The following is a 10,033-nucleotide window of genomic DNA, read 5'->3' as shown; positions in this document are numbered from 1 at the left end:
TCCAGCGATTTGCTGATTTAGTTATCACTCCCTCCTTTCCTAGCCACCTGTTTTGCCGGATCAGATTGCTTCTCCAAATCGGATCTTAGCACTTCTGAAGCGGCACTGCCTTTACCACCAGGCTCTCGCTTTTGTCTGGGGCTGGAATCTTTTTCAAAAGTGCCTTTAACTTTGACTAACAGAGGTTCATTGTGTTCCCGACTGCTGATTCGGAGAAAATCAGAGGGGCCACTTTGCTGTGTCCCTGAATCTGTGCTTTCACTGCTGTCCCACCCCCCAGACACAGCCACCTGGACAACCCCAGCTCGGGACTTAGCCTTTCCTCAGTAGCCAACACAAGCCCCATTCTTACCCTTGTCTCATTTATTCACTCAACAAGAACGCACGGAGCATCTGCGTTCTACCAGACACTTGTGCAGATGATCTGGGAGTGGGAGGCGAGAGGTGAGTGGGTGCTGTGGGGACAGTGGATCCATACCACAGATTCTGAAATCAGGTAAATTAAGCCCAAGGCTCATCTGTGCCTTGGGCAAGTTTCTTTGCTATTCTCAGGCTTAGGCAACTCATCTCTAAGATGACAAATATCATAACACCCCACTTTATGTTATATAACATATCTATCCCAGCCTTCAAAAAATAGTAGGCATGTGAATATGGAAAATGTTTACATATGAAGTACATATGGTAAAATGTTAAAAATGTCTAAAAATTTAAATTTATGTGTGAACATTGAACTCTTCTTTAAACTTTCCTATATTACTTGAAATATTTTTAAATAAAAATCAAAAATTTTAAAAGCTATAAACATTCATAGGAACATGGAATTAAAAGATCTTTAATTTTGGTGCAAAAACAGTTTGAAATCCATACATAGATTCCTCCTAAAGTTTTGCCCATGCACTTTTGGAAACCTCTTGTTTGTGAGGATTTCTAAATTTTTGCACCAAAGTAACCTTATCTTTTAAGTCATTTTTCATGAACTGTTTGAAGTACCCATGTATTCCAGGGAGTGATGTTCATAACCGTTAAGAATAAAAGATTCTGAGGCCAGTGCTGTGGCACAGCAGGTTCAGCTGCAGCTTGTGAGGCCAGCATCCTGTATCCCTGCTGATGTGTCTGGCACGGAAGATGGCTCAAGTACTTGGGCCTCCACCACGGATATGAGAGACCAGGACTTAGAACCTGGCTTCTGTCATCAGCCCAGCCTAGCCCTGGCTATTGCAGTCATTTAGGGAGTGAACCAGTGAACCGGCAGATGGAAGATACCTCTCTCTCAGTCTCTCCCCCTTCTCTGTTGCTCCATGTTTCAAATAAAAAAATCTTTAAAAAAAAAGGGATGAAATGGTTGTGAAATTGTATATGCCATGTTATCCTGTTTTAACATATGTCTGCATATATAAACTTACCTATTATACAAATGAGATTATGTATAGTTATGTAATAAAAAGAAGGTGAGAGAGCTAGAGCAACAGAAATAGGGAAAGTCACATAAAAATATTAATAATGTTTATATTTCAGTGGTGTGATTACATTTTCTCTTTTTCATGAATCTGCATTTTCTAAATTTGAGGGCAATAAACTTATGCTTTATACCTAAATGTTCAAAGATTGCATATTGCAGTATGCAATGAAACCACTAAACACTTCACAGAATTTGGTAATAACTGCAAAGAACCCTGGCCTGCTTCTGTTCCCTGGTCCTGAACAGTTGTCACATGCCCAGCCCTGAGGGCGTCTTGCTGCACCACTCTTTCCCCTGCATCTTCTACCACCCCCTTGGTGGTGGTCCCCAACCCTGATTATGTGCTAAGATCAATCCTTCAGCTTGAGGGGATTGCTTTCCCCAAAGAACACTATGCCCAAAATTGGAACCTGTGGGCTTTTAGAAGGAAAAATACCTTATAAATGCAAATGATTATACTTTCTCTTTGCTTTACAGGTTGTTAAGTGCATAGAAGATGTTCCTACAGTGCTGGCTAGAAGGTAAGAAAAACAAAACCCCACAGTGTTTGGGGTCCACTTGATGGCAAGGGTCTCCTGTGCACGAGGGTTTGTGATGTAAGCATGAGGCCCTTGCTGACCCCCAAGGGCACAGAGGATGGGCCCTGACTCTAGAGCCTTCAGCTGAGAGCCTCACTGTAGAGAGTGCATTGGCGAAGTCCAACTCCAGGCTGAGGTTCAGGAAAAGCTGGTTGGTCATGGCATCACTTCTGGCAAGCACAAATATATCTATTTTTCCACTGGGGCCCCAGTTTGCTTGGCAGACCTGGTTTATGTGGCACAGCCAGGTACCCATGCTCCAGCTTTCCAGAACTGCCTGCTTTCTGGCAAGTAGGCTGGGTGTGGTGACTTTAATAGGCACACGGTTTAGAATAGGTACTTTCACATTTCCTTTCATTTATTTACTCTCTGGTTTCCATTCCAACTCTTCCTGTCTTTTCTTCTTTATTCAAATGCTGGAAATTTTAACTGCCATTTTGTAGTGCATATATTTATTTCATAGTTGCACATATTTAGTTTGTAATTTTGTTCATCCTGACCAGTCAACTGTGATTATGGACCCTAATATCATTTTGAGTGAAATGTAGCAATTTTCTTGTGTAATTTTTTAAGAGTGAAAGTCCAGTTGAGTGCATATAATTTGTAAAATGATTTACATGGATTCTGGGCAAAAAGAGAATAAGTTATTTAAATACTGAAATAAATGTATATAGATATGATTACACCAGTGGAAAAGAAATCAATATTTTTAAAGATTTATTTATTTGAAAGGCAGAGTTAGAGAGAGACAGAGAGAAAGGTGTTCCATCCACTGGTTTGTTCTCCAAAAGGCCGTAACAGCTGGGGATGGAGCTGGGCCAAACCAAAGCCACAGCCAGGAGCTTCTTCCAGTTCTCCCATGTGGGTGCAGGAGTCCAAGCACTTGGGCCATCTTCTGCTGCTTTCCCAGGCACATCAGCAGGGAGCTGGATGGAAAGTGAATCAGCCATAATTTGAACTGATGCCCATATGAGATGCCAGCACTGCAGATGGTGGCTTAACCCACTGTGCTACAGCTACATACAAAAAGAAATCTACGTATTTGATTGCTTCACTTTGTTACTTAAAATTCTTTGAAATTATCTATTGCTTTTGGGGTAAGATTCAAGCACATTAACCTGGCCTGTAAGACCTGGCATGATTTGGCTCCTGCCTCTCCTGCAGCTCCAGTCTTCACATTCTAACCACACCAAATCAATGTCTTTCATTTCTTCTCCAGGTTAACTTTCTTTGCCTCTGTGTCTTTACCTTGTGGTTTTTGTCCTGGAACCCTCCACTCATTCCTCTGTCTGTTTAACTCCTTACTTGGCAGGTCTCCACTCCTGAGTAGTTTCCTGCTCTAAGGTTCCCCAGTCTCCCTCCTGTAGGTAAATGTCCCCCCTCTGTACTGTGCCACCATAGCAGTCATTGCCTCTTCACTTCTCTCTCGCCTGTATTACTCTGTACAATTGCTTGAGAGTGGGGACTACATCTTTCTGTTCCCATTGTATCCCTTGTTCTTTGTACGATGACTGGCCAGCGCGTAGTAGGAGTGCAACACATACTTCTGAACTGAACGGGTACGTTGAAATCATTTGCTGAAGGGCCGGTGCCATGGCTCACTTGGCTAATCCTCCACCTGCGGCACCGGCATCCCATATGGGCACCGGGTTCTAGTCCCAGTTGCTCCTCTTCCAGTCCAGCTCTCTGCTGTGGCCTGGGACGGCAGCAGAGGATGGCCCAAATCCTTGGGTCCCTGTACCCACATGGGAGACCGGGAGGAAGCACCTGGCTCCTGGCTTTGGATTGGCGCAGATCGGGGAGTGAACTAATGGAAGGAAGACCTTTCTCTCTGTCTCTCTTTCTCACTATCTATAACTCTACCTGTAAAAAAAAAAAAAAAAAAAAAAAAAAAAAACATTTGCTGAAAAGGAATCAGGATTGAAGTGCTTCCATGTGCCCCATGCTGCCATTTACTTGGGTGCCTGAATTATCCAATCAGTTCAGATTGCACCCCGCTGTGCCCTAGCTGCTTGTACCCACACTGTTTCGTTTGCTCTTTCAATAACCTTTCTGTTTTCCAGCTGAGGACACTCGGCCTCAGGGGGCTGAACGACTGGAGCACCACAAACACCTACTGGAAAGATCTCTCTGCGCAGGAGATCTGGCTCCGGGTTCCTGGCCACACAGTGGAGGACTGGCTCTTTATACTTTGGGCCACTACCATGCTCTGTTGCCACAGCCACCCGATATTAGAGATTGCAGCTCCTGAAATGCCTACGTAAAAGGTACAACTGAGGCAGAAGTGAAACGGAATCCTAGAAGGGAGCTAGGGAGGAGATTCGGGGCCAGCAATCTAGACACCAGGGTTCTCATCCTCCTTTTGTTACTAACTAGTGTGTGACCTTGGGCGAGTCACTTAGTCTCTCTGAGCCTTTGCTATTTCATGTACACAATGAGTTGGAATGTTTACATACTTTTTAGGGCCTTTCTACCTTTAAATCCTATGTTTTTCAGCTTGCAAGTTCCTACGAGGCATGAGATTTGCACACAGCTACTGCTCAGGGTATCATCAGGTTCACCTGAGATCACCTGACTTCTGGCAGCTCTCCTCAAACTGCAACCTGAAGGTAGGAAGTGAAGCGATTTAAGCACTTTCCTATCGCCCTCATATCTACTTTTATGTGTACACTCATATGACAAGGCAATGACTTGGGATGGAATGAAAAGAAGGAATCGCTAGAAATATGCCATTTTTTCATCTGCTATCCTACTGGCCTTTGTATCAGCCCCAGGGAAATTTGATCCTCTCCTACGCACCATTCCTTAATCATAACAGACTCCTTCTGATTGCATTTGTTCCACAACAATTGTTTGTAGCTCTGCGTGTCTTGAAACTACCTTAATTATTTAAGCAATTAGCAATTGGATTTTACACCTCAACTATGGCACAAGAAAGTCAGAAATGTAAAAGCACAAATTGTCAGGTATGCAAATAGATTTAAAGTTGTTTGCATATAAATTGATTTCCATGAGCAAGTAAAACTTCACATATTTGCAATGAGTTTTAAAGGTGCTAAAGTGAGTAGAATGATATCATCTATGTGTGAACTTACTGAAGAACAGAGAAACTACCATTCTTATATTTTTTAAAAAAAGTGTCAGTTTTGGTATTAGTGTAGCTGAAAACAAAGGACAGCAAAAAGTATATTTAAAAATATGTGTGACTTTGAAACCTTGGCATTATCATATATAATATATCAGCTAGTACATTAAAATGTCTTTTAAAATTTTTTGTTTGTGGAAAAGAAAATATAAAAGAAATGAAAATTAACAAGAAGTTACAACTTGGGGGTTACTCTGGGTTAAAACAATAGCCAAAATGATAGAAAATGAAATAAAAAATGAGGGCATTTATTTTTTCCAATATCCCATGAGTGAATTAGAAACGACATCAGAAGTCAGGAAATCCATTTTTCCCCTGTCACCAGCTAACTGTGTCAATTTAGGCAAGTCACTCCAGCTTTCTGGAGACAAATGTTGTTTTGTATGGAACTCATAATTTATAAGAAGAGTTAAACCTTAGCAACATGACGAAAATGCTGGAAATGTCATTCTACCAGGAATGACACTGCATTACAACCTTATTCCAAGTTAAGTAAGTTCTGGAAGTAGATGTCCACTTTTCATGGAAAAAAAAACATGCTGCATGTTTTTTTCCATAGTGGATCAACTTCCTGTACCAAAATGAGGTTTCTGCTACAAAACTGGCCTGATCTTTGGCATTGTGATGAGGGCATGTCCTGGGCCTGCTCCACAGGGCACAGACGTGAAGGTTTCTGAGGGCCTAACCCTGTGTAGCAAAATGCAGACTGCATAGCGCTCCTTTAAATAGTTGCAGAACCAAGAGGCCCACTTCCAGCAGGACTTTTGAAGTACAGAGCCCTCTGATAGCAAATGAATATCTTTTAGGCATGGTGCACAATTTTTTTTAGAAGCTAATTAAGAACAGTATTGTTTCCTTGTGAACAGCAAATCAATAATAACAGCTAGAGTCTTATAGCACCTTTCTCAAAACAATATACTTAAGTGAGAAGTCCTATTTTTCTATTTCATGAAATTGCTAATTTAGTTTGTCTCAGTGACAATGCAAAATTATGTGTCACCTATTAACCGGAGAGAATGTTTACATCTCATCTGTTGAAACTCAAAACAAAGAGGCAAGGGAGTTTCCTCTGCTGTTGATTCGTGGGGAGGAATTTCATTTGAGTTTCCAAACAACATCAATCATGATGATGTAGCTTTAGGGACCAAGGAGCATCTTGATGTTGAACTTTGCCGTGGTCTGAATGTTTATGCCCCACCAAATTTCATATGTTGAAATCCTATTCCCCAACATAATGAGGGAGCCTGTGGGAGGTGAGCATGTCTTAAAGGTGTCGCCCTCATTATTGAGATTAGTGACCTTATAAGATAAGTGACCCAGAGAGCTGCTTTGGTGGAAGGGACACACCCCCAAGGCATCCTCTGTGAACAGGAAGCAGATGCTCACAAGACACAGAATCTGCTGGTCCCTTGCTCTGGGACCTCACCCAGTCTATGCTATTGTATTGTAACAGCCTGAACAGAACAAGCCCGGATGTTGGGGCCTGAACTCTCTGGCATTCTGGGCTACAAGAGCCAGCCGAAGCTTCAGAAGGCAGGGATGATGAGCAAAAGGCAAAGGGATTCCACTAATGCAGGAGAAAACGTTCTGAGCCATGGATGCAGAGAAAGAATGTGATGGAGGATATGTGGGGGATTGTGAATGATACGGACTTGTGAATGATACGGACTTGTGAATGGTATGAAAGCTTGCCAAGGTCATCACGAGGAGGTGAGAGTAGGAGAGACCGGGTTTATTCAAGGGTGGCGATTATCTGGGCGGGGGGGGGGGGGAGGCGGGGTGTATATGCTTGACTTGCTATTAAACATGCATTCCTGAAATATTGTTGCAAATCTAATTGTCATGAAGTCAAAACACAGGTAGTATTTAAAGCCAATTTGTGTCTGAAAAGGAAGGTGTTCTTTTGCAACACAAATGCCAATCATCTGAATTATTTCTTTTAAAAATCAAGAGTTTTGCCTCCATTGAGTTTTCTTAGATCGCGTGGGCAATGGAATGAGGCTGCTGAGAAAGAACTACACCTTGCTCCAGTCTGGGTGTGCTTACGCAAGGGCAGAATGCTCCTGACTCTAAGAGGCCCTTGCAGTGGACCCACTGAGCACCTTGCTCTCCAGATGAGAAAGCAGGCTAAATGCTTTGCTCTAGGTTCAACAGCAAGTCATTGTGAGTTCACCAAAGGATAAGCGACTTGTTTGTGGTTCTCAGCTGGCTGGCTGCAAAATTAGAGCTGGAACCCAATAGTACCCTTCCCATGCAAGGCTTGTCCTCTACACCTCCCTGAGCCTGAGACTAGACGGTGAACTGTGTACGGACAGGGAACCAAGCCACCTGCAGCTACACCACTGTGTGTCTACAGCTCTCCCCAGCTTCACAACTCCATGTCATCACTGCAGCTCCTGGTTTTTGAGACTGTTGCCTAAAAGGATTTATCGTAGGATCAGGAAGCAATAGAGATAGAGAAAGAGGGAGGAGGGAGAAATCGCTGTTATTGGCTCCCGAACGGCCAGGGAGTACAGTAATATATCTCTTAGAAAGAGATAGATAATGTTAAAAGAAGAAATTTATCTTCCAGAAAGCAATAAAGCTTTAAAACTGAGTGTAGGGGGAAAAAAAAACAAAACAAAACATAATAACCCAGTTTCTCTTGAGTTCTTCCAGAATCTATCAAATGTGGCACCTTAAATTGGTCCAAGTTTCACAGATACCAGGAATCCACAAGTGTGATGTTTCTGAAAATGCCATACATCTCCAAAAACATGCCATTTTGTTCCTGTTTTCTCTGCTTGGCACATCTTTAACTTAGCTTCCTGTCGTCTCCTCTCAGAAATTCCACATGTGTCTCTAGCTGCCCCAGAAATAAGCCTTTATTTCTAAGTGTAGAAGATGTATTGTGTGAGAATTCAGGGGGAGATAGAGAAGAGGGAAAAAGAGGGAGAGAGGGAGAGAAAGAGAGAGAAAGAAAGAAAGAAAGAGAGAGAAAGAGGGAGGAGAGGAGAGAGAGATTAAATACAAATTTCAAGAACCATGTTTTTATTCTCTGCAAGTACTACAGGGCTAATCCAAGGGTTTGGGCTCCAATTTTAATCTCAGTGTTTGAAGGTTCTGAGGGAGGAGGGCTAGCCAGGCCCTGCAGCAAGTGCTGCTCTAAAGAATGCCAGAGGGGTTAGCACTGTGGCACAGTGGATTAAAGCCCTGGCCTGAAGCGCCAGCATCTCATATGGACGCCGGTTCTAGTCCCTGCTGCTCCTCTTCTGATCCAGCTCTCTGCTGTGGCCTGGGAAAGCAGTAGAGGATGGCCCAAGTCCTTGGGCCCCTGTATCCATGTGGGAAACCCAGAAGAAGCTCCTGGCTCCTGGCTTCGGATCAGCTCAGCTCTGGCCATTGTGGCCATCTGGGGAGTGAACCAGCAGATAGAAGACCTCTCTTTCTCTCTGTTTCTACCTCTCTTTGTAATTCTGTCTTTCAAATAAATAAAATAATTTTTTAAAAAAATAAAGAATGCCAGAATGCCACTAGGAAAAGTGGGAGCCCAGAGTCAGATAATACAGGTTTCCAGGCACAGCTCCTTATATCTGTGCACACAGTCAGCTGAAGTTAACAGTCTGATAAACATCTGCAATTAAAAAATGCATAGCATAGTATGCTCACGAAGAATAAGTGATTATTTTATCATTAAAATCTTAATCTCTTCAATAGATAGCCAAGCTTGTTAATTTTTAAATTTGCAAATGAACAAAGAAGTACAGAATGGGTAACATTTTCTTAAATGTTTGTTTTTAAATACAGATCCTACTTTGGCCAAAAGAAAGTATATTGGTCATTAAGTCTCTTTCCAAAAGCAAGTATTTTAAAATTCTTAACTGGAGAAGGGGGTAGAGCAGGAGGGCAATGGAGTGAAATTCAGATTCTCTCTATTCCTACAAAATGATGAAAATGAAGAAATAATGGTTGACAGAAGGCAGGTCATTAACTTGCCTCAGATACCTACATCTCAGCCAGGCTACAAGGCCACAAAGATGGGCTGACTTTGCCAAGACTGTGGAGCCTCTGCCACGTTCATGTCAGGAAACATGTTCAACAAATCCTGATGCTGTGTCTGGGCCAGGATACTGGGCTACACAGGCAAAAGAAGGACTGGCCCTTCCCCCACAACCTTACTTTCTAGCTGTCAAAAAAGCATCAAGATATGAATAACACCATCCACTTGTGCTTTCTTGAGATAGCTGGAGGTTGCTGGAGACAAAAAAGATGCAAAGCTTATGTTTGCTGATAGAAACCAAAAGACTTCCCAGAGGAGGCTGTATTTGAACTGATAATGGAAGGGTGAATAGGAGTTATCCAGGTAGAGTCGGGCAGGAAAGGGGAACCAAGAGATCACCTTGGAACATCAATATCTCAACGATAGCCTGGAAGACTGATAAACTTTCCCCAATGAAAAGGTTCATTTAAAACAATATTATTCCGGCTGGTGCTGTGGCTCACTAGGCTAATCCTCCGCCTTGCGGCGCCGGCACACCGGGTTCTAGTCCCGGTCGGGGCACCGGATTCTGTCCCGGTTGCCTCTCTTCCAGGCCAGCTCTCTGCTGTGGCCAGGGAGTGCAATGGAGGATGGCCCAAGTCCTTGGGCCCTGCACCCCATGGGAGACCAGGAGAAGCACCTGGCTCCTGCCATTGGATCAGCGCAATGCACCGGCCACAGCGCGCCGGCCTTGGCAGCCATTGGAGGGTGAACCAATGGCAAAGGAAGACCTTTCTCTCTGTCTCTCTCTCTCTCTCACTGTCCACTCTGCCTGTCAAAAAAAATATATTATTCCTAAAGCGCATCCACAAGAAGAGTAAGCAGTAGGG

At 43.2% G+C, this 10,033-nt stretch overlaps 1 long non-coding RNA gene across 1 annotated transcript; it reads left to right on the top strand.

Moving 5' to 3' along the window:
* The first annotated feature begins 1,935 nt into the window (after nt 1-1,935).
* Nucleotides 1,936-4,654, top strand: LOC149128719 (uncharacterized). The gene is made up of 3 exons (XR_016236941.1): nt 1,936-1,983; nt 4,104-4,307; nt 4,537-4,654. It is a non-coding gene; the product is annotated as an uncharacterized LOC149128719 (long non-coding RNA).
* Nucleotides 4,655-10,033: the final 5,379 nt, after the last annotated feature.

This window comes from Oryctolagus cuniculus, chromosome 1 (genome assembly GCF_051225735.1).
Source record: "Oryctolagus cuniculus isolate XC-2025 breed Fujian yellow rabbit chromosome 1, ASM5122573v1, whole genome shotgun sequence".
NCBI classification, from domain to species: Eukaryota; Metazoa; Chordata; class Mammalia; order Lagomorpha; family Leporidae; genus Oryctolagus; species Oryctolagus cuniculus.
This window is presented reverse-complemented; position numbering and strand designations above follow the sequence as displayed.